This window comes from Phyllobates terribilis, unplaced genomic scaffold (genome assembly GCF_046119375.1).
Source record: "Phyllobates terribilis strain yellow unplaced genomic scaffold, ASM4611937v1 Scaffold_11__3_contigs__length_659146591, whole genome shotgun sequence".
Lineage (NCBI taxonomy): Eukaryota > Metazoa > Chordata > Amphibia > Anura > Dendrobatidae > Phyllobates > Phyllobates terribilis.
In genome coordinates, this window is record NW_027362771.1 from 282,781,376 (window position 1) to 282,807,448 (window position 26,073).

Consider the following 26,073-nt stretch of genomic DNA (forward strand, 5'->3'; position numbering starts at 1 on the left):
GTCTGCCATGCAAACCAACGTGAATTCGGATGTGTTGTGCACATGATGCACTAATTAGCGCGCCAAATTCGCATTGCGTTGCAAAACGCAGCATGACCATTTCTACCGTGATTACGCCGCAAATTTGCGGCCATTGAAACGCAGCAAAACCGCAGGTATATGTGGATTTGCTGCGTTTCAATTAAATTCAATGGCCACGAATTTGCGGCGTAATCGCGGTGCGTGTGGTACCCAGGATGAAGAGGAGACTACAACACCTCTTCATCCCGGCTACCACGCGGTGGAAAAAAGGAATAAAAAAGTTAAAAATAAAAAAAACCTGTATACTCACCTCTCCGGTCTGCTCCCGGCGGCGTCCTCTCTCCTCGGCATCCCGCGGTGTACTTGCAGGACCTGCGGTGACGTCATTTACTCAGCTGATGGTCACGCGACAATCACCTGACCGCTGATGTCAGCGGCCGAATGACCATCAGCTGACTAAATGACGTCACCGCAGGTCCTGCCAGTATACCGCAGGATGCCGAGGAGAGAGGATCGCTGCCGGGAGGAGACTGGAGAGGTGAGTATACAGGTTTTTTTTATTGTTAAGTTTTTAATTCTTTTTTTTTTATTTTTTATACTATAGATGCAGCATTTAAAGTATCCAAGTTGGTCACACAATATAAATCCATGCAGGTTGCATGGATTTATATTGTGTGACCAACTTGTCAAGTCCTTTTCCAAGTGATGCTCAAAATCGCTTGGAAAAGTGCTTGAAAAAACGCATGTAAAAACGGTGAAAAAACGCTTCTCTCTGGCAGAAAAAAAGAGTGTAAATCTGCATGCGTTTTTTTCTGCCAGAGAGAGGCAAAAACGCTCAGCATCAAATCTGCTACGTGGGCACATAGCCTTAACAGTATGCTAAGTGTCTGTAAATTGAAGGTCATAAACGAGGCAAGATGGAATCAGACTGTAAATTACAGAATACGCATGTAAATAACAGTCCGAAGACAGGTTTGATGTATTATACATCTCTTCCATGTCTTTCGCCTATAAATCTCACTCTACTCCACAGTATACAAACTAATGAGACCAGTGCAAGTTTGTATATATTAAAATGCAGTGCCTAAAATTCATCATGTTCAAGTAACAAGAGCTTTAAATATGTGCAGTAAATAACATCTAGAAAAGTGTTATCAATTTAATATGGAAGTCACGAATTAGATGTGCAATGTTGGGATTTAAAGGGGTTCTCTCACCAGGGACAATTACTTGTTTATTTTACTCACTTATAAAGTGCCATTAATTCCATAGCACTTTACAGACATTATTGGCACTGTCCCTATTGGGGTTCACAATCTACATTCCCTATCAGTATGTCTTTGGAGTGTGGGAGGAAACCAGAGAACCCGGAGGAAACCCCCACACACACACACACATGGGGAGAACATACAAACTCCTTGCAGATGTTGTCCTTGGTGGGATTTGAACCCAGGACCCCAGCGCTGCAAGGCTGCAGTGCTAACCACTGAGCCACTGTGCTGCTCTTACAGGACATTATTTATATACTCGCTTATATAGAGCCATTAACCCCTTAACGCCCAATGACGGGGATAACCTGTCATGGCTGGATGCTCGTTTGCGCAGCATGACTGGTTATCTCCGTCATGCATTTAAACTGTCACTGCATGCAAACACGCAATGACAGTTTCATGCCGACAGCTGTCACAGACGGCTGAGCGGCACGGGAAGCGGTGCAGGGACCCATGCTGGTGGGCCCCGCACCCAGATCGCTGTGATCGGTCAGTCAATCTGACTGAAATATCAGCGTCTCCTGCGCGGTCAGAGTAGGAGCTCGGTGCTGGCTGCCAGTGGCTGAGCTCCTACTGTGAGAGCCGGGGGCGATTCTGGAACAGCCAGGGACGGTGCTGAGCACCGCCCCTGGCAGATTAACCCTCCAGATGCCGTGATCACTCAGATCACGTCAATTGGAGGACAGTGAAGAGATGCAGGGACCAATGACAGCGTCCCTGCATCTCTGCTGGCTGTGATTGGATAGTAACTGTAACTATCCAATCACAGCAATGTATCCAATGAGGGGACACAGCAGCACAGCTCCATCTGGTCACTCTGTCTGTGACATTGTTAGAGATAGGAGCTGTGCTGCTGTGAGAACCTGAATGAAAAAAAGAATACATTTTTTATCCCACCCCCATTGTGACCCCAGTCTCCCTGTCCATCCTCCCATCCCATTTTTATATTAATATATTATATACATATATACATACACACACACACACACGAATGTATACACACATATATACACACACACACTGAAATGGCTGCACGTCTGTATACGGCAGATTTGCTCAGATACAGACAGCGCCAGTGAGATGGACGAGCAGTTTTTGCTGAAGTAGTCCTTGTCCGCTAGTTCTAGCGACGATGAGACTCAGCAACAGCGCAGCGGGCGAGAACATGCTGGCGCTACTGGCTTTGTAAGCGACTGGGTGCCCACGGAATCCTACACTCCGTTAGTGCCAGAATTTATTTCTGCCACGGACGTCCATGTGGACACTGCTGGATTTAGGAAGATTGATTTTTTTTTTTTACATTTTCTTCTCTGAAGAATTAATAAATTTAATGATGGAGCATACCAATTCTTACGCTGCTCAGTTCATTGCCAGCCACCCCACATCCTACTACTCCAAAAGTAATAACTGGCGCCCTATTGATGTGGCGGATATTTTAAATTTTTCTGCCCTTTTTATCAATATGGTTCTGATAAAAAAAAACACACGATCAGATCATATTGGTCAACTGATGCCCTGTAAGACACCCCTATGTACAGAGAGGTAATACACCAGCAATAATTTCTAAGTATTCTGCGATTTCTACATTTCGCAGAAAACGCAAATTGCCCCCCTCCCAATGACCCCAGCCATGACCGACTTTACAAAGCCAGACCCCTAAAAAATAATTTTAATAATAAGTTTTCCCAGACATATACCCCCGAAACAAATATCTGCGTGGATGAGTCACTGGTTCTTTTCAAGGGCAGGCTGCATTTCAAGCAGTACTTGCCGAATAAAAGTTCCCGATTCGGACTAAAAATATATAAATTTTGTGAAAGTGACACTGGCTATACACACAAATTCCACGAGTATGAGGGGAAAGATAGTCAAATTGTTCCTCCCGAGTGCCCAGCCTCCCTAAACATAGCTGGGAAAATTGTTTGGGACCTGGTCCATCCCCTCTTAGATAAGGAGTGTACCCCTGTTCAGGTGCCTGTCTGCCAAAAAAAACAGGGCCTGTGGAACCATAAGCCATAACCAAAGAGCTCAGCCCAAGTCTCTGTACGCGGGGCAAGTTCTACTATCCGGAAGCCCCTCTGCATACAGGACTACAATAGGTTTATGGGTGCCGTGGACCTTGCGGACCAGATGCTGCAGTCCTACAGCACCGTTCGCAAGTCTTGCGTATGGTATAAAAAACTTGCCGTACACCTTATCCAAGTAGCCCTATACAATTAATTTGTAGTATACCGAAAAACTGGGAACCAAGGAAAATATCTTGAATTCCAGGAAAAAAATCATAAAACATTTAATATTTGGAGACCAAGGGAGGGTGGGGGGAGAATCATCTAGCGCAGACAGCAGAATTGTCCCTGGGCAGCATTTTCCCTCACAAGTACCATAGATCGCCAAAAAAGGCCGACCCCAAAAGAGATGCAGGGTGTGTTACAAAGATGGCGTTAGGAGGGAAACCATTTATCAGTGTGACACATGTCCTGATAAGCCTGGCCTCTGCATTAGGGAATGTTTCCATCGCTACCATACATCCCTAGAATAAGTGGATTTATATTTTTGTTTTTACCTTTGCCACCTTCTGCTATTTTCTCTCTATTCACTTTTTATTTCTTCATCGCCCATTAATAAATAGGAGTACAAAAAAAAAAAAATGAAAAAGTTAATACTCACTATACCCCTAGGTGAATACTGTAAGGGGAATTAACTGAAATAGTATACTTTTTTTTCTCTCTCGCCAGTTTGACTATGCCGTGCCATCTAAAGCAGCCATTCTGAACCTGTCTACTGTTTGGTGTTATAGACATGGTATTTTTTTATGGAGAATACCTAGTATACGAGCTGTTCCTGATCTATAAAGAATGGGCTTTCTTATTATTTTATTCGGGCATTATAAATCCCGTTATACCTGCTAAAACTGCCCTCATGTACTGTGGCATACTGCCTCCTTATATACTCTGTAAAAGGATGGGTTGTTCTGGGCGCATGGCGGGTCCTACCTTGCCGGGCAGGGACCTGTTATAGTGTATCACATGGCACATCTGTCCCTCATAAAGGGATTGATTGTGCTATGGAGACATTGTACAACTAGTCCCTTTTTAAGAGAGTGGCAGTAACCCTGGATGTTCTTTTATCCTGTGAACATGCTCAATTCAATGCAATTTTTTCCAGCACTAATGAAATAACTGTGGTATGCTCTGTGAGCACGGTATAGTCGTATTTACTGGCAAATGTGATGCTGGGGACATTGTACCCCATATATATGAATTTATGACCTAAAAATACAGGGTGCTACATCCCTTTTGGGTCCGATCGTTCAGTCAAACTATAATAAAGAGGTTACGTTTGAGCACAAGAGGAATAGCTCTATGAATTTTGGGATCCATTTTCTCACCTCTCACTACTACGTTACAAAAGTCGAATGGTGCTCCTTTCCTTCCGAACCCTGTTGTGCCCCCAAACACTAGTTTTCCACCACAAATGGAGTATCAGCATATTCAGGAGAAATTGCACAACAAATGGTATAGTGCATTTTCTCTTTTTACTCTTCTGAAAATGTAAAATTTGGGCATAAAACAGACGTTTTGTGGTAAAAATATGATTTTTTTATTTTCTCGGCTCAACGTCATGAACTTCTGTGAAGCACCTGGGGGTTCAAAGTGCTCACCACATATCTAGATAAATTCCTTGAGGTGTCTAGTTTCCAAAATGCAGTCACTTGTGGGGGGTTTCCACTGTTTAGGCACATCAGGGGCTCTTCAAACACAACATGATGTCCGCCACCAATTCCAGCTAATTTTGAGTTGCAAAAGTTGAATCGCGCTCCTTTCCTTCCGAACCCTGCCGCGCACCCAAACAGTAATTTTCCACCACATATGGGGTATCAGCGTATTCAGGAGAAATTGCACAACAAATTGTATGGTCCATTTTCTCATGTTATCTTTGTTAAAATGCAAAATTCTGGACAAAAGTAAAATTTTTGTGGGAAAAAGTAAAATGTTCATTTTTTTCCATTCACATTCCATTAGTTCCAGCTAAGCACGTGAAGGGTTAATAAACTTCTTGAATGTGGTTTTGAGCACCTTGAGGGGTGCAGTTATTAGAATGGTCTCACTTTTGGATATTTTCTGTTATATAGACCCCTCAAAGTTACTTCAAATGTGATGTGGTGCCTAAAAAAAATGGTTTTGTATATTTTGTTAGAAAAATGAGAAATCGCTGGTCAACTTTCAACCCTTATAAAACTTCCTAACAACAAAAATTTTGGTTCCAAAATTGTGCTGATGTAAAGTAGACAGGTGTGAAATGTTATTAACTATTTTGTGTCTCTCTAATTTGAGAGCATGAAAATTCAAAGTTTGAAAAGTGCAAAATTTTCAACATTTTCGTCAAATTTCCATTTTTTCAAAGTCATGCAAAATAAATTTTACCACTATCATGAAGTACAATATGTCACGTAAAAACAAATCTCAGAATCAGTGGGATCTGTTGAAGCGTTCCAGAGTAATTACCTCATAAAGTGACAATGGTCAGAATTGAAAAAATTGGCCTGGTCATTAACCTACAAAGTGGCTAGGTCCATAAGGGGTTAATTTGCACAGATAGAGAGCCTGGTATGGCACGCAATGTTTGTATGTGTGTAACATGCAGTGTGTGTGTGTGTGTGTATAACGCACAGGCAAATGTGGTCCTTGCTGGGATTTGAATCCAGAACACCAGTGGTGCAAGGTTACCGTACTGACCACTGAGCCACCATGCTTCCCCCAGAGCGGCTAGTCACTGCTCACTATACTGTGAATGATGGCTGTAAGCACACCCCAGCACACAGCCGGCTCTACAGAGCATCTGTTCAGGGAGAGCCATCAATCAAAGTTCCGAGGCGTGCTTAGAACTAGCGGTGCTGTGAGCGGTGATTGTAGCAGATCCATGCACCCCCCCCCCCCCCCCCATGATTGAAAGCCGGCAACTCCCAAGTTATTTTTCTCCTGGTAGCCGAACTTTAAGGAAGGCGGCCGGGCAGCATTGTAGCGCCATTTATCTTCAGATTATTATTTATTATTATTATAGCGCCATTTATTCCATGGCGCTTTACATGTGAAAAAGGGGTATACATACAAGAACAATTACAATAATCTTGAACACAATGTGACGGAGACTGGTACAGGAGGAGAGAGGACCCTGCCCGTGAGGGCTCACAGCCTACAAGGGATGGGTGAGGATACAGTAGGTGAGGGTAGAGCTGGTAGTGCAGCGGTATTGGTGGAGTGGTGGTTACTGCAGGTTGTAGGCTTGTCGGAAGAGGTGGGTCTTCAGGCTCTTTTTGAAGGTTTCCACGGTCGACGAGAGTCTGATGTGTTGGGGTACAGAGTTCCAGAGTAGGGGGGGGAAGCACGGGAGAAATCTTGCATGCGATTGTGGGAGGAGGAGATTAGAGGGGAGTAGAGAAGGAGATCTTGTGAGGATCGGAGGTTGCATGCGGGTATGTAGCGGGAGACTAGGTCAGAGATATATGGAGGAGACAGGTTGTGAATGGCTTTGTATGTCATGGTTAGGGTTTTGAACTGGAGTTTCTGGGCAATGGGAAGCCAATGAAGAGATTGACAGAGAGGAGAGGGCGGGGAGAGAGGTGGATTAGTCGGGCAGCAGAGTTTAGGATGGATTGGAGGGGCGCAAGAGTGTTGGAAGGGAGGCCACAGAGGAGGAGGTTGCAGTAGTCAAGGCAGGAGATGATGAGGGCGTGCACTAGTGGTTTTGCAGATTCATGGTTGAGGAATGTGCTGATCCGGGAGATATTTTTGAGTTGGAGTCGGCAAGAAGTGCAAAAGGCTTGGATATGTGGTTTGAAGGAGAGTTCAGAGTCCAGGGTTACCCCAAGGCAGGGAGCCTGAGGGACTGGGGAGTGGGCAGCCATAGACGTTGATAGATAGGTCAGTTGGGGGGTTGAATGAGATGGCAGAAAGATGATGAATTCTGTTTAGTCCATGTTAAGTTTTAGAAATCTAGCAGAGAAGAAGGATGAAATAACAGACCGACATTGTGGGATTTTGGTTAGTAAGGAGGTGATATCGGGTCCAGAGAGGTAGATCTGTGTGTCATCAGCATAGAGGTGATAATGAAAGCCATGAGACTCTATGAGCTGTCCCAGGCCTAAGGTGTAGAAGGAGAAGAGCAGTGGTCCTAGAACTGAACCTTGGGGGACACCGACAGATAGGGGGCGAGATGAGGAGGAGGTCTGTGAGTGGGAGACACTGAATGTCCTGGCTGTTAGGTATGAGGAGATCCAGGATAGGGCCAAGTCTGTGATGCCGAGAGAGGAGAGAGTTTGTAGTAAGAGGGAATGGTCCACTGTGTCGAAGGCAGATGACAGGTCTAGGAGGAGGAGGACAGAGTAGTGTCACTTAGATTTGGCGGTTAGTAGGTCGTTGGTGACTTTAGTCAGTGCAGTTTCAGTAGAATGGTGCGGTCGGAAACCAGATTGTAGGCGGTCGAAGAGGGAGCAGGAGGAGAGGTAGGAGAACAGCTTAAAATGGACGTGTTGTTCCAGTAGTTTTGAGGCATAGGGGAGAAGAGATAAGGGGCGATAGCTAGACAGAGAGGATGGGTCAAGGGAGGGCTTTTTGAGGATGGGTGTGATTGAGGCATGTTTGAAGCATGAGGGGAAGACACCAGTTGTTAGTGACAGGTTGAAGAGGTGGGCTAGGGCTGGGATGAAGATAGTGGTAAGGTTTGGGATGAGGTGGGACGGGATTGGGTCAAGTTTACAGGTGGTGAGGTGTGATTTGGAGAGTAAAGAGGAAAGTTGATCTTCAGTAATAGTGGAGAAGGTGGTTTTGGAGGAGGGGGGTTGAGTAGGTGTGGGGAGGAGCGGTGAGGGCTTTAGGCAAAAGCTTTGTCTGATGGTGTCAATCTTCTGCTTGAAGAATGAGGCAAAGTCTTCAGCTGAAATAAGAGGAGAAGGAGGAGGCACTGGGGGACAGAGGAGAGAATTGAAGGTGTTGAATAGTTGTTTGGGGTTGTGAGACAGGAGGATATGAGAGATGAGAAGTATGTTTGTTTTGCTGCAGTGAGTGTGGACTTCAGATGCACTATATCTGCAGGTAAATTATTTTACGAGGCTAAAGGTTCACTATAAGATAAACATTGTAGATTGTAATGAATGATGATTTATGATTTTACGATGAGTGTTCTTAAAAGGGATCGTCTTGTAACAAGAAAAAAAAACAAAATAAACTGCTGATATACTTTAGTTGTGGGAATGGAGAGTCGCGCTGTAAAGACATGTATTGAAGAGCGGACGGACCCAGCACACCTACCTGAATGGATGGCATATAATTCAGGGGTTGTCTGGTCAAAACCGATAAGTCTGCAGTCACTCTGTGTGACTGCAGACTTATGAATCCCACCAGCGCAGGCACTGTGCGCTTCGGGAATTTGCAGTTTTCAGACCCGGTAACAAAGGGTATGTAATACATACCAGTGGGTGCGGCCTCGCTCTCCATACACTTCTATTGAGAGGACACGCCCTCTTGTCGGACATGCTCACTGGCTGTCTGCATCACTAGAAGGAGCGTGGCCTCGCTTAATAAAAATGTGTATGGAGCGAGGTGGCGCCCACTGACCAGAAAAGAGCCCTTTGGATATATTTGGCGTTTAGACCAGCTTTTCGGGTAGTATTCACCAATGCAGGCTCTTATCGGAATGTTAACAGTGACATAAATGTATAGAAGCTGTAAAGTGCATTTAAAATTACCCGACTCTGCGGCATTGAATGACTGCCGTTCAGTAAATATTATTCGTGTAATATTCTGCTCACACAGGCAGACAGTGCTTCAGATGAGCAATGAACAATCTATTATAACTTATTCAGCGCGCACAGGCTGCCATTGTTCTCGGCAGCACATGTCCTGATTACACAGGAAGATGCGCTGCAGGGAACGATGGCCTTTTTGTGTAGTATTAAACATAATTTCACCCAATGAAAAAGCAGTTGGCTCATTATTCAGTTGTTCGGCAGCCTATTTATACTGCACGATTATCGTGACTGATCGTTCCTAGGAATGCTCACTCACTATAATCACAAAGAGTAAATGCTCCTATAACAGCAGCATATCTATTGTTTATTAGATTGTAAGCTCTAAGGAACAGAGTATTCATTGTATTAGATTGAGCTCCTAAAAGCAGGTTGTATATTTCTCTGTAAACTATCAGGAGCAGCGTGTATATTAGATTGTAAGCTCCTAGGATCAGGTATGTCTTTCTGTGTAGGATTGGCTCACCTAAGCTTATAATCACTTACAGATATACAGTAATATGCAGCAGGACAGATGGGATCCAGGGAAATATCAGATCACCAGAACTGGAGTCAAGAAGGAATTCCCCCCCCACACTCCCCCCGCCTGAGGCAGAACTCTCTGGGGTGGGGCAGTTCTTTGCCTTCCTCTGGATCTGTGGTCCAGTGGCTCTCAACCAGTCCACAATAGCCACAGATAGTTCTGTAGTCTCCACCGGGCATGATCCTAGAGTCCCTGCCATCCTTGTTTACTTTTTAAAGGGCGGTACCACCACCGGTACCACCACCAATTAATAAAAGTGTAAATAAAAAATATAATGTGCTGTGTTTTTTTGTCTGGATTTTTCCTTACATAGGAAACTCTAGACCAATGGAACTATAGGGGGAGTAATATTCAGAAAGTTGATCACATATCTCCCCCATTGTGATGCTGTAACGTCCAGTCCTGTCCAATGCTACATTACAAGCGTTATAGGGTACAATCTCTGTGATGAGGACATTAACAAGTTATACAGGTGCATCTCACAAAATTATAATATCAAAAAGTGAAACTCATTATATAGAGTCATTACTAACAGAATGATCTATTTCAAGTGTTTATTTCGGTTAATGTTGAGGATTATGGATTACAGCCAATGAAAACACAAAAGTCATTATCTCAGTAAATTAAAATAATTAACAAAAACACCTGTAAAGGCGCCATAAGTGTTTAAAAAGGTCCCTTAGTCTGTTTCAGTAGGCTCCACAATCATGGGGAAGACTGCTGACTTGACAGATGTCCAGAAGGCAATCATTGACACACTCCACAAGGTCCCAGAGTTCCAATTTTCATTGGAAATCAAGGTCCCAGAGTCTAGAGGAAGTGTGGAGAGGCACACAATCCAAGCTGCTTGAGGTCTAGTGTGAAGTTTCCACAATCAGTGATGGTTTGGGGAGCCATGTCATCTGCTGGTGTAGGTCCACAGTGTTTTATCAAGACCAAAGTCAGCGCAGCAGTCTATCAGGACATTTTAAAGCACTCCATGCTTCCCTCTGCCAACAAGCTTTTTGGAGATGGAAATTTCATTCTCCAGCAGGACTTGGCACCTGTCCACACTGCCAAAAGTACCAATACCTGGTTTAAAAACTACAGTATCACTGTGCTTGATTGGCCAGCAAACTAGCCTGACCTTGACCCCATAGAGAATCTATGGGGTATTGTCAAGAGGAAAATGAGAGACATCAGACCCAACAATGTAGACAAGTTGAAGGCTGCTATCAAAGCAACCTGGGCTTCCATAACACCTCAGCAGTGCCACAGGCTGATCGCCTCCATGCCACGCTGCATTGATGTAGTAAATGATGCAAAAGGAGCCCTGACCAAGTATTGAGTGCATTTACTGAACATACATTTCAGTAGGCCAACATTTCAGATTTTAAAAACATTTTTCAAGCTGTTATAAAGTATTCTAATTTACTGAGATAATGACTTTTGTGTTTTTATTGGCTGCAAGCCATAATCCTCAACATTAACAGAAATTAACACTTGAAATAGATCACTCTGTTTGTATTGACTCTATATAATATATGAGTTTCACTTTTTGTATTGAAGAAATGAAATAAATTAACTTTTTGATGATATTCTAATTTAGTGAGATACACCTGTATGTTCTACACAACAAACTGCTTGAAAGAAGACTGAAAACTGGGATACAGAGCTGCTGAATACAAGAGAAATGGGGTCTTGAATAAAAGTAGGAAACGGACTAAAGAGGTGTGCGACAAGTGGCCCCAGGAAAAAACAACTTCGAAGTAGGGCTTTCACAGCAATGGCCACTAGTAGCAGATAATGGCGAATATTTACTAAATCTGGAATACCTTATATTATTCATTTAATAAAAAGGTGCAGTGATTTTTGCTAAATGTATTAAAAGATACAGGCCTATTAATAAATGTGGTGCAACTTGAAATGACCAGTTGTATACATTCACCCAGCACTTCCGTGGGTCCATGTGACTGCTTGGTCTCTACCGGAATTCTTTCCTGACAAGTGACAACACACATCTATGTACGTACAAAAATGCATGCCATCAACACCTTATGCAACTGGAGCGCTGTTCCAGATCACCAGGTGGCCTGTGATTTTAGTTCAACTGTATTTACAGAAGGGTACCATCTCTTTAAATAGGTATTAAGAAATTAGTTTAGTTAGACAGCATCAAAATATGCAAGTTTGCAAATGATTTGCCCTTTCTCTCTGCGTCATTCTATTGATATCTTTTGTCTTACATAATGTACAGTTTGTTGCCAAGAAGATCAAATACTAAAGCCTGGCCTATGGTATGGGTGGTAGTTACATTCCAGGCTGAGGAGTTAACTCCTGATATCCTAGCCACGCCTCTCCCGTCCACCAATTTCAGTACAGCAGTTAGCTGCTCACCTCCCTGACAGTTTCTAACTGGTTAATGCAAAAGGTAAAAGCTGGTGATAAGAAGCGATAAGGCATATAAAATTCAGCAATTCCTACCTTTAATAAAGTCCTGGTAAAAACATGACGCGTTTCAACGGCATGCAAGCTGTCTTCATCAGTTTCTAACTGGTTATCACTCTTCCAAAATCACCAGCCCTCATCTGTCTTCCAAAGCAGTTCTCCTAATCAAGGTTTTCACTTTCCAGAGCCATGTGCTTCATCAAAAGCAGCCATCTCTGAATACAAATATTATGATAACTGACTTCAGAACAAGCACTGACAGATCATTAATGTGTCCCAGTAGCAGAAGAAGCTCTTGAACCAGAATTGTTACTCAAGTTGTAGTGTCCACACCCCCTCCTGCTCACAAGTAAAAAGAAAGTAAGGAGACTGGAAAGCTGTGTGCTGCTCAAGACACAACTTGAGAATACTAACTCTTTAAGGCTGAGTTCACATGCTGCTGTTTTAATGCGTTGCCGCTGCAGTTTTTCCGCCACAAAAACGCATTAAAAACGCTTGGTAATAGGTCTGCCATGTAGAGCAATGATAATCCGCATGTGCTGTGCACAGGATGCGGAAATTTCCGCTGCGGATTATCATTGCGGCACAAACAATTCATTGACTTGCATTGAATCGCAGCAAACCCGCATGAATAATATCTATACATGTGGCTTTGCTGCGTTTCAATGTAAAACAATAGGCGCAAAATCGCGCCGCGGCTGGTACCCGGTTCGGGAATGGAGACTGCTACTCCTCTCATCCGCTGATAACAGCGAGAGCAGCGTGGATGGGAGAAGCAGCAGCCTGCTCCTCCCAGCCCCCGTGCCAGCGCCAGAAAAAGAATAAAAAAGTGAAATTTAAAAAAAAAAAAAAAAACAACCTTCATATCACCTGCCCGGCGGCCAACGGTGTCCTCCTCAGTGGCTCGCAGTACACTGCAGGGCACAGGCTCGTGCCCCGCAGTGTACTTCCAGGACCTGCGGTGACGTCAAGTGATTGGTGATGTCACCGATCATCTGATGGTCGCGTGAACATCAGGTGATCAGTGTCGGCAACAATCAGCTGATGGTCGCGTGACCATCAGGTGATCGGTGTTGGCAGCAATCAGCTGATGGTCGCGTGACCATCAGCTGATGGCTGAAGCCAGTAATCAGCTGATCGGTCTCATGACAGATCAGCTGATGCTCACCGTGGGAATGTTCCGACGGTCTCTAGCTCACCGTGGCTCATCAGCTGATGAACCCCAGTGACCCCCTGCAGCACTGTATACCGATAGGGGGTGATTTTACACCCCTGTCAGTATACAGTGCTGTATTCTACAGCTGTGACATCAGTGATTTCTAATGTCACAGTTGTAGAAATGATCCGGATCGTCGTGGGACAGTCGTGATCGTGGACTGCGTCATTGACGGCACATAGGTGAGGAATATTGTTGTTTATTATTTTACGTTTTTTTTTTTTCAAGAGATCGAGGGCTTCGCGGAGGCGGGTAATAAAGAAAAATTGTAGAACCGTGTGTGTTTTTTATTTCATTAAAATACTTTATTCTGGCCGTGTCTTTTATTGAAAAAGCAGCGACCATTTAACCACTTGGTTAGTAATGGAGGCGTCTTATAGACGCCCTCCATTACTAACCTGGGCTTCACGTCAGCTGCCAATACATGGCTGACATGAACTCCAACCCCATTACCCCCTGCCACCGCTACAGGGCAGTGTGGAAGAGCGAGGCCAACCGCCAGATTTGGCGTATCTTATGGATGTGCCATTTCTGGGACTGCTGAAGGGTGATATTAATAGCTGCGGACGGGGCTAGTATCCACGGCCCCTTCCCTGGCTATTAATATCAGCCCGCAGCTGTCTAGATTTTATAGGGGGCCCGACATCAATTTTTTTCTGTGGTCCCCCTGTAATGTAGCCAGTAAAGGCTAAACAAACAGGGAACATTTTTGACTAATGGCCCTTTCCGCGGCTACTAATATTAGCCCCCAACAGTTGGCGTGGGATCCGGCGTCATTTTTATAACCAGCAGAGGGAAAGCCATTTTTTATTTTTTTAAATTTAGGCTTTGTGCCCATAATTCATACATAGCAGCGCTTTGAATGCCAATTTTTGCTGCGACCAAAACGTTGCATTCTATTGAACGCAGGTCAATCCACATGTGTTCACTGAACCATGCAAATTTACCCCCTTCAATACATTCTAGTGGTCAAATTTCTGTTGTGGAGACTAGTGACATCACAAGAGAATTTGACATGCTGCGGTCCGGAAAGAAGCGCAGCAAGTCAGTGTCCACGGGTGATTCGCAGTCTCTGATACACACAGCGTCAAACCTGAAGCGGCTCCTGATTGTGACCATGTACCCAAACTCACCAGCAGCATGTCAATTTCTGTAACGGACAAGCTAGTCTCTGCTGCAGATTTTGACCAATTGAAGTGTCATTATATGCAGTGGATTCACATGTACCGACAACAAAAATGCGGCATTAGAACACAGAGTTTTGGACGCAACATAAATATGTTGTGTCCAAAGCGCTGCTGAGTGCTGATCGGGGAGGGGGTGGGGGGGACGGGGACGTAGTGGCTAATGAACCAGCTGTGAGAGGTTATTTAATGGCCAGAGAAATGTTTGCCTAATGGCACCTTCCCAGGTCATAAAAAAAACAGCTCACAGCAGTAGCATCAAATACATGAATAGAAATGCTAATGAAGATTGGGTGAATGGGACTAGCTGACACCCAGCTATTTTGTTTGTTTGTCAATGTGTCAATCAGACCTTTTCATGACCAAATAAAGTAAAGAAACACACACACACACACACACACACACACACACACACACACACACACACACACACACACACACACACACACACACTCTTTAATCATTTAAATCAGGGGTCCTCAAACTTTTTAAACAGGGGGCCAGTTCACGGTCCCCCAGACCATTGGAGGGCCGGAATATAGTTTTTTAAAAAAAAACTATGAACAAATTCCTATGCACACTGCACATATCTTATTTTGTAGTAAAAAAAAAAACTATACAAGAACAAATACAATATTTAAAATGAAGAACAAGTAAAGTTAAATCAACCGGTATTTCAATAGGTAGGTAAATGTCCCCAATAGGCAGCATAGGTCCTCAATAGGCAGGTAAATGTCCCCAATAGGCAGCATAGGTCCTCAATAGGCAGGTAAATATCCCCAACAGGCAGGTAAATATCCCCAATAGGCAGGTAAATATCCCCAATAGGCAGCATAGGTCCCCAATAGGCAGGTAAATGTCCCCAATAGGCAGCATAGGTCCCCAATAGGCAGGTAAATGTCCCCAATAGGCAGCATAGGTCCTCAATGGGCAGGTAAATGTTCCCAATAGGCAGGCTGTTTCCCCCTTATAATGCCCCATGCAGGATGTCACCCCCCCCCCCCATATTATACCCCTTGCAGGATGTCACCCCCCATATCATGCCCCATGCAGGATATCACCCCCCATATTATACCCCTTGCAGGATGTCACCCCCCTATATAATGACCTATGCCTCCATACATTAAAGAAAAAAAAAAAAAAATCCAATACTCACCTCACTTGCTGCCGCTGCTCTACTCTGGTCTGGACTCCAGTGTCGCGGCGGCATCGTCCCGCTCTGCGCTGCCTGTGACAGCACTCGGGAGGGCGCGGTGTAAAGAAGCACCGCACCCTCTGACCCGAGACGTCACAGGAAGCGCAGAGCAGGAAGACAGCGGATCTGCAGAGGCACGGGGAGAGGTAAGTATCCGACTGCTGGGGCCCTGAGCAAGCGGGGGAGAAGGGCGGGCGCTGACACCGCTCCCCTCTCCTCTGCCCATAGCCCGGCGGGCCGGATAAAAGTCCTCCGCGGGCTGCATGTGGCCCGCAGTTTGAGGACCCCTGATTTAAATGAATCAATATACTTGCCCCAGTTCTTATGGTAATCTAAGGGCTTAAGCAATGTCCCACCAACTTTATTTAGCTCCAAAAATCATTCATTGATGCTCAAAAATGCTTTAAAAAAAAAAAAAACACACATGTAAAAACGCGTCAAAAACGCATGTAAATCCGCATGCGTCTTTTTCTGCCAGGGAGAGGCAAAAAGGCTCAGGAAATTTCTGCTTAAATTCCTGAACGTGTGCACATACCCTAAGAGTACCAAACACTTACAACTTGGAGCAACAGTTATACCACATTAACCCCTTCACGCCATAACTTTTTTTGTTTTATCCTCCCCTACTTCCAAGATCTATAACTTTTTTTTTATATTTTCTGTCAATATAGCTGTATGAGGGCTTGTTTTTTGTGGGATAAGTTGTACTTTTGAATGGCACCATTGATTTTACCATATAGTGTACTAGAAAACAAGAAAAAAAATCCAAGTGTGATGAAATTGCAAAAAAAAGTGTAGATAAAGAAAAAACAAAAACTATATATGTTTGGTAAGTGTTAAAAAAAAAATCTGAAATTTGCATGAAAAAAAAAACGTTTTTGCGTTCATTGCCATTTTCCGAGACCCGTAGCTTTTCCAATTTGCGGCTGGGTGATGGCTAATTTTTTGCTCACTGAGCTGATGTGTTTATTAATAGCATGTTTTGATCACCTGCTATTGCATTTTATTGCAATGTGGTGGTGGCAAAAAACATAATTATGTCGCTTTGATTTTTTTTCTGTTTACTGATTGGATTCATTTATTTAATATTTTGAGAGATTGGACATTTCTGAATGCAGCGATACCAAACCTGTATTTTTTCAAATAAATATAATGGTTTCATTTGCAAATGAAATTTTTTTTTTTTTAAGTATAATATATATATATATATATATATATATATATATATATATATATATATATATATATATATATATATATATATATATATATATATATATATATATATATATATATATATATATGATCGCCTGTGCTATATATAGCAGCGCTATGTTTAGCAGAAATCACAATCTCCTATGAACGCTGGCCACGAGCTATCACATGACAGGGGCGCTGATGGGTGGGATTTATGACGCGCTTCCAGCCGGTGTGTGTTAAATCTCGATTGTCAGAGATTGACAGCGGGGCTTATCTGGTTAACATGAAAGGTCACTACCATGATCTTACCACCCAGTCTCCCTATAGACTCACACTTTTATTATACAAGATCATGTTACTAGCAGCATGTCTTGTTTATATCGGGTAATGTTTTACAGAAAACAATTTTTTTTTTCTGGCATAATTGATCCAAACACCCAGTGAATACATTTTCCTCATTTGCTGGGTGATTGCTGACATATTCACACCTACAAACACTCATCTGCAGTACACACACACACACAAACTCTATGAACCGTACATTACACAAACACTATATGTTATAATGGTCCCTGAGAGCAAAGAGAACCTGTGTATGAGCCCCTTCTCAAAGGGAATCTGTCAGCAAGCTTTTGCTGTGCAATCTTTGGACAGCATGAGGTAGGGGTTAAAATACTGAATTCAACGACGTGTCAGGCTGTGTGCCATTGTTTACTTACAATGAAGGTTTTATCACTAGGACATTATCATTATCATTAAGAGACCACTGCAAAATTTTCATTTTCTCTGATTTTTCTCTTTATAGGTTTATTTTTGACTAAAATGTACATTGTTGTTTTATTCTATAAACTATTGACAACATGTCTCCGAAATTCAAAGCTAAAAATTTTGTATTTATTTGCAGCAAATGAGAAATCGTCAAAATAATAAAAAAGAAACCGTGCTTTCAGACCTCAAATAATGCAAAGAAAACATGTTCTTGTTCATTTAGGAACAACAATACTCAGGTTTTAACTCGGTAAGAGTTCAGAAATCAATATTTGGTGGAATAACCATGATTTTTAATCACAGCTTTCATGCGTCTTGGCATGCTTTCCTCCAGTCTTTCACACTGCTTTTGGGTAACCTTATGCCACTCCTGGCACAAAGATTTAAGCCGTTGTTCTTTGTTTGATGGCTTGTGACTATCCATCTTCCTCTTGATTACATTCCAGAGGTTTTCAATGAGGTTCAGGTCTGGAGATTGGGCTGGCCATGACAGGGTCTTGATGTGGTGCTCCTTCACCCACGCATTGATGGACCCTGTGTGGCATGGGGCATTGTCCTGCTGGAAAAAGCAGTCATCAGAGTTGGGGAACATTGCCTGAGCAGAAGGAAGCAAGTGTTTTTCAAGGATAACCTTGTATGCGGCTTGATTCATACATCCTTCGCAAAGATTAACCTGCCCAATTCCAGCCTTTCTGAAGCATCCGCAGACCATCACCGATCCTCCACCAAATTTCACAGTGGGTGCAATACACTGTGGCTTGTATGCCTCTCCAGGTCTACGTCTAACCATTACACAACCAGGTGTTGGGCAAAGCTGAAAATTAGACTCATCAGAGAAGATTACCTTACTCCAGACTTCTGTGGTCCAATCCTTATGGTCTTTGGCTGACTTCAGCCTGGCACTCCTTTGCTTCTCATTGATGAAAGGCTTTTTTCTAGATTTACATGACTTGAGGCCTGCCTCTAGGAGCCTGTTACGAACTGTTCTTGCCGTGCACTTCACCCCAGCTGCCATTTGCCATTCCTTTTGTAGGTCACTTGATGTCATCCTGCGGTAGCCGAGTGACATTCGAATAAGATGACGGTCATCCCGGTCAGTGGAGAGTCGCTTTCGCCCTCTGCCAGTCTGTAGCTTTGTTGTCCCCAATGTCTGCTGCATGACCTTGTTGTAATGGATGCTCACAGTATCCCTCTGCTAGTAAAGCCAGAATTGAGCCCTTCTTTTCCTCAAGACTTTTCTTTTCAATTCCTTTGGCATGGTTAAAAGTAATTTTTTCATTCAAATTACTTTTGGGCTATTCCTAGCACTTGTTTTGCAATCCAGCTTGTCCTATTGCAAGAGGATTATGAAGACCACAGCAGTGTTTTTTAGGCTGTGTGCCCACTATGCGTTTTTCAAGCGTTTTTGCCGCAGAATTTCCGCAGACAAAACGCTTAAAAAATGCTAGGCAATACATGCCCCATGGTCCCCAATGATAATCTGCATGTGCTATGCACATGCTAAGGAAATTTCCGCTGGGGATTATAATTGCGGAAAAATACGCAGCATGTCCATTAATTTTGCGGACACGCAGCGTAATTGCCGCCATTGACTTGCATTGAAACGCTTCATATCTGCATCACTACATGTGCACATAAGGATATGAAGCGATTCAATGTGCGGATGGTACCCAGGCCTGGAGAAGAGGAGACTCTCATCCAGACCCAGGTACCAAAGAAACTGTAAAAAAAAAGAATTTAAAATAAAAAATAAAGATTATACTTACCTTCCGATGGCCCCCGGTCTCCATAGCGATGCGTGCCGATTGCATGGATTTATATAGTGTGATCAAGTAGTCAAGCACTTTTCCAAGTGATGCTAAAAATCGCTTGGAAAAGCGCTTGATAACCCGCATGCAGAAATGCATGCAAAAAAGCTTGACAAACGCTTCTACCTGGTGGGAAAAATGCATGTAAAATCCACATGCGTTTTTCCTGCCAGGGAGAAGCGGAAAAAATATGCAGCATTTCTGCATCGTGGGCACATACCCTAAGGCTATGTGTCCACGATGCAGAAAGTTTCTGCAGCGTTTCTGCATGGTCTTGGCAGTCAAAACCGCTTGCGGATTTTACACACGTTTTTTTGCAGCGTTTTTACATGCAGATTTGACTTGCGTTTTTCAAGTGCATTGTAACCTCAAATCTGCAAGCAGAAACGCACAAATAATGAACATGCTGCTGATTTTTCTGCAGCATGGGCAGAGAACATGCAGATTTTCATTGGGGATCAAGGGGCACGGATTACCAAGCGTTTTGGAAGCGTTTAGGCTGAGTGCCCACGTAGCGTTTTTCAAGCGTTTATGCTGCGGAATTTCCGCAGCGTAAACGCTTGTGAAACGCTAGGTAATCCGCACCCCATGGTCCCCAAGGGGATTCCGCATGTTCTATGCACATGCTGCGGATTATTCCGCAGCGTTTATGCTGCGTACAAAAATCCGCAGCATGTCATTTAATTTTGCGGAAGCGCAGCGGAACTCCCGCCATTGACTTGCATTGAGACGCATAGAAACCGCGACTGTACATTTTTACAAGCGGCTTCTATGCGTCTCTATGTGCGGATGGTACCCAGTTCTGGAGGAGAGGAGACTCTCATCCAGACCTGGGTACCATTGTACCTGTAAAAAAAGAATAAAATAACAAATAAAGTTTATATTCACCTGTCCGGCGGCTTCTCTCTGAATGCCGGCATCGCATGAGGACCTGCGGTTACGTCACAGTCATGTGACCGCAGGCCCTTCACCGCTCTGTCTCGCGATATGCCGGCAGCCAGGAACCAGACAGGAACGAGCGCTGCAGCCACGCCGGACATCGGGGGTGAGTATAGCTTTATTTGTTTTCATTTTTACGGTTCACACTGTATAAATCCATGCTGTTTGCATGGATTTATACAGTGTGACCTAGTTGTCAAGCACTTTCCAAGTGATGCTATCACATGGAAAGCGCTTGTCAATCTGCATGCGGAAACGCATGTGAATCCGCATGTGGATCCGCATGTATTCTGCAGGAAAAACGCATGCACAATCTGCATGTGTTTTTTCTGCCAGGGAGATGCAGAAATTTTCTGCTTCATTTCCGCATCGTGGGCACATAGCCTTATGCTGCGGAAAATAAGCATCAAAAACGCTTGAAAAATGCATAGTTGGCACACAGCCTTATACTTTCCCTCGTTACATAAGATTTGGTTCAGGTGATCACCTAATCAGAAGCACATTAAATAGAATGAGGTGTAATGTGGTTGGAATTCAACTGACACTGGAATAGAATGGCTGTCAGACATGTAGAGATGGGGATTTTTAGAAAACTGTGCAGTGGTCTTACTTTTTGCCAGAGCATATATTGGATCACTGCTGTATGCCTGTTAGTTTATGTACTATACAGCTGTGAGCCACTAAAGTCCCAGATTGCACTTTCAGGGTGTTATTAAATAAATATTAATAGAGGCCTAACTAGTGTCCCTCACACAATTAAATTGGCAAAGGCTGAAGAGTCTCTATATATTAAGATGTTAGTGTAAGACATTAGTGTTGCAAGAAACTGTGATCAGATATCATTAGTATCCATATATTATATTGTAGCAGGTTCATTTAATAAAAGTGCCATTCCTAACCTACATAAATGCAGGCTGGCACTTGTCTTGAAGGATAACTATCAGCAGTAGTATATGGGGTATTTTTATGCAGGAGGCCGCGCTGTACCTCCGATACACCCAAGTTAAACTGTGGACACGCTGCTTCAGCGCTCCACATAAGTGTCACTATGTGAAGGTGGTACGATAGGGGTATATGAATCCCACACTGCACTAACCCTATCTAATCTGGGGTAAATACAACTATCTGACCCTCATATACAACTGATCTGCAAAGCGGGACATATGTCCCCGACGAACATTTCGCAGGAATACCGGCTTTATCTAAGGGTCCTTATATATGCCCAATGTAACAATGGCTATATGAGATTTTTTATCAATTTAAATAATTATATATATATATATATATATATATATATATATATATATATATATATATATATATATATATATATATATATATATATATATATATATATATATATATATATATATATATATATATATATATATATTTATTACACATATACATACATATACACACACATACATACACTATACAGTGCCTACAAGTAGTATTCAACCCCCTGCAGATTTAGCTGGTTTGATAAGATGCAAATAAGTTAGAGCCTTCAAACTGCAAACGAGAGTAGGATTTATGAACAGAAGCATAAATCTTACAAACCAAAAAGTTATGTTGCTCAGTTGAATTTTATTAAATTTTAAACATAAAAGTGTGGGTCAATTATTATACAACCCCTATGTTTAATATTTTGTGGAATAACCCTTGTTTGCAATTACAGCTAATAATCGTCTTTTATAAAGACCTGATCAGGCCGGCACAGGTCTGTGGAGTTATCTTGGCCCACTCCTCCATGCAGATCTTCTCCAAGTTATCTAGGTTCTTTGGGTGTCTCATGTGGACTTTATTCTTGAGCTCCTTCCACAAGTTTTCAATTGGGTTAAGGTCAGGAGACTGACTAGGCCACTCCAACACCTTGACTTTTTCCCTCTTGAACCAGGCCTTGGTTTTCTTGGCTGTGTGTTTTGGGTCGTTGTCTTGTTGGAAGATGAAATTACGACCCATCTTAAGATCCTTGATGGAGGAGCGGAGGTTCTTGGCCAAAATCTCCAGGTAGGCCGTGCTATCCATCTTCCCATGGATGCGGACCAGATGGCCAGGCCCCTTGGCTGAGAAACAGCCCCACAGCATGATGCTGCCACCACCATGCTTGACTGTAGGGATGGTATTCTTGGGGTCGTATGCAGTGCCATCCAGTCTCCAAACGTCACGTGTGTGGTTGGCACCAAAGATCTCGATCTTGGTCTCATCAGACCATAGAACCTTGAACCAGTCTGTCTCAGAGTCCTCCAAGTGATCATGAGCAAACTGGACGAGCCTTGACATGACGCTTTGAAAGTAAAGGTACCATACAGGCTCGTCTGGAACGGAGACCATTGCGGTGGAGTACGTTACTTATGGTATTGACTGAAACCAATGTCCCCACTGACATGAGATCTTCCCGGAGCTCATTCCTTGTTGTCCTTGGGTTAGCCTTGACTCTTCGGACAAGCCTGGCCTGGCACGGGAGGACACTTTTAAAGGCTGTCCAGGCCGTGGAAGGCTAACAGTAGTTCCATAAGCCTTCCACTTACGGATGATGCTCCCAACAGTGGAGACAGGTAGGCCCAACTCCTTGGAAAGGGTTTTGTACCCCTTGCCAGCCTTGTGACCCTCCACGATCTTGTCTCTGATGGCCTTGGAATGCTCCTTTGTCTTTCCCATGTTGACCATGTCTGAGTGCTGTTCACAAGTTTGGGGAGGGTCTTAAATAGTCAGAAAAGGCTGGCAAAAGAGATCTTTAATCCACACATGTGAAGCTCATTATTCTTGGTGCCTGAACTACTTCTTAATACTTTAGGGGGACCAAACAGAATTCTTGTGGATTGAGGGGTTGAATAATAAATGACACTCTGAATTAATTTTTTAAAAAAAAAAAACAACAAAAAAAAAAAACAATATTTACTGCAGTGCATTTCCCACTTCCAGGCTGATCTACAGTACAAATGTCACAATGCCAAGTTAATTCCGCATGTGTCATCCAGCTAAATCTGCAGGGGGTTGAATACTACTTGTAGGCACTGTGTGTGTGTGTGTGATAATATATTATATTATATTTTTATTTATTTTTTATTATATATATATATATATATATATATATATATATATATATATATATATATATATATATATATATATATATATATATATATATATATATATATATATATATATATATATATATATATATATATATATATATATATATATATATATATAGTACAGACCAAAAGTTTGGACACACCTTCTCATTTAAAGATTTTTCTGTATTTTCGTGACTATGAAAATTGTACATTCACACTGAAGGCATCAAAACTATGAATTAACACATGTGGAATTATATACTTAACAAAAAAGTGTGAAACAACTGAAAATATGTCTTATATTCTAGGTTCTTCAAAGTAGCCACCTTTTGCTTTGATGACTGCTTTGCACACTCTTGGCACTCTTGATGAGCTTCAAGAGGTAGTCACCGGAAATGGTTTTCACTTCACAGGTGTACCCTGTCAGGTTTAATAAGTGGGATTTCTTGCCTTATAAATGGGGTTGGGACCATCAGTTGTGTTGTGCAGAAGTCTGGCGGAAACACAGCTGATAGTCCTATTGAATAGACTGTTAGCTGATTTTTTCGTGCCATAATACAAATTCTAAGTAAAGAAAAACGAGTTGCCATCATTACTTTAAAAAATGAAGGTCAGTCAGTGCGAAAAATTGGGGAAACTTTGAAAGTGTCCCCAAGTGCAGTTGCAAAAACCATCAAGAGCTACAAAGAAACTGGCTCACATGAGGACCGCCGCAGGAAGGGAAGACCAAGAGTCACCTCTGCTTCTGAGGATAAGTTTATCCAAGTCACCAGCCTCAGAAATCGCAGGTTAACAGCAGCTCAGATTAGAGACCAGGTCAATGCCACACAGAGTTCTAGCAGCAGACACATCTCTTCAACAACTGTTAAGAGGAGACTTTGTGCAGCAGGCCTTCATAGTAAAATAGCTGCTAGGAAATCACTGATAAAGGACAGGCAACAAGCAGAAGAGACTTGTTTGGGCTAAAGAACACAAGAAATGGACATTAGACCAGTGGAAATCTGTGCTTTGGACTGATGAGCCCAAATTTGAGATCTTTGGTTCCAACCACCATGTCTTTGTGCGACGCAGAAAAGGTGAACGGATGTACTCTACATGCCTGGCTCCCACCGTGAAGCATGGAGGAGGAGGTGTGATAGTGTGGGGGTGCTTTGCTGGTAACACTGGGGATTTATTCAAAATTGAAGGCATACTGGACCAGCATGGCTACCACAGCATCTTGCAGCGGCATGCTATTCCATCCGGTTTGCGTTTAGTTGGACCATCATTTATTTTTCACAGGACAATGACCCCAAACACACCTCCAGGCTGTGTAAGGGCTATTTGACCAAGAGGGAGAGTGATGGGGTGCTACGCCAGATGACCTGGCCTCCACAGTCACCAGACCTGAACCCAATCGAGATGGTTTGGGGTGAGCTGGACCGCAGAGTGAAGGCAAAAGGGCCAACAAGTGCTAAGCATCTCTGGGAACTCCTTCAAGATTGTTGGAAGACCATTTCCGGTGACTACCTCTTGAAGCTCATCAAGAGAATGCCAAGAGCGTGCAAAGCAGTCATCAAAGCAAAAAGGTGGCTACTTTGAAGAACCTACAATATAAGACAATTTCAGTTGTTTCACACTTTTTTGTTAAGTATATAATTCCACATGTGTTAATTCATAGTTGTGATGCCTTCAGTGTGAATGTACAATTTTCATAGTCATGAAAATACAGAAAAATCTTTAAATGAGAAGGTGTGTCCAAACATTTGGTCTGTACTGTATATATATATTTATTAATAAAAGTTATATTTTACTCACATAACTAGTTCCCCCTTTCCTTATTACTCAATAATTCTTTAGTGTCGGACATATACATTTTTTGGGACTAGCTGCCTAGTGTCAAGTCATCTGACCCTGCCCCTCCCCTGATGAGCAGCTCACTGTCAATAGATAATGTACATAGAGAGCTGTAACATCTAAGAACTCTGATTGTCACAACTGGTGCAGCCAGTAAAGGAAGTGATACATCGTTGGAATCAGGGTCTCTTGATAAAAGGTATTCCATTTTAATTTTTCATGCCTTTAATCGTGCACTAGGGAAAAGTAATAAAAAGCAGAGTTGCTCACCTTCATCAGGTCGAGCAGCAGTCTGTTTACAGACTGCAGCAATGACGTCACACTACAACATACGTGATTCCCTCAACCAATCACTGGGTTCAACAGCTTGTGTTGTCTATCTCGGCACGAGTGCTGAGATCAGTGGTTAGTTGCAGCAGTCTTATGTGCTGTAGTCGTGACGTCACAGCTGTAGGCTGTAAAGAAAGAATGGAGCAGTATTTTACTATTGTTCCCTAGCGCAGGCCTGTGGGTATTAAAAAAACGGAATAAACATTTAAAAGGGGTTTTCCCAAGAAAGAAAGTTCATATTAATCAATAGATATTGGAATAATAATAACTTCCAGTATACAGACATTACAGCAAGGGATCACAGCTGATTCTTTTTGTGAGGTAAAACATTTCCCTGCCTGTTTTTAAAGATTGTTTTACTTCAAAGAAAGAATCAGCTGCTGTAATGTCTGTATACTCTTTTGCTTCCCCCCCTGCCCAGGAGATGTGATATGATCAGACCATGTTCCGTACACGGTCAGATACAGA

The 26,073-nt window shown here is 42.9% G+C and overlaps 1 protein-coding gene across 2 annotated transcripts in view; it reads right to left on the reverse strand.

The window, feature by feature from the left end:
• The window catches only part of CDC123 (cell division cycle 123), a 143,113-nt gene that overhangs the window by 34,011 nt on the left and 83,029 nt on the right, over window positions 1–26,073 (reverse strand). The window lies entirely within an intron of this gene.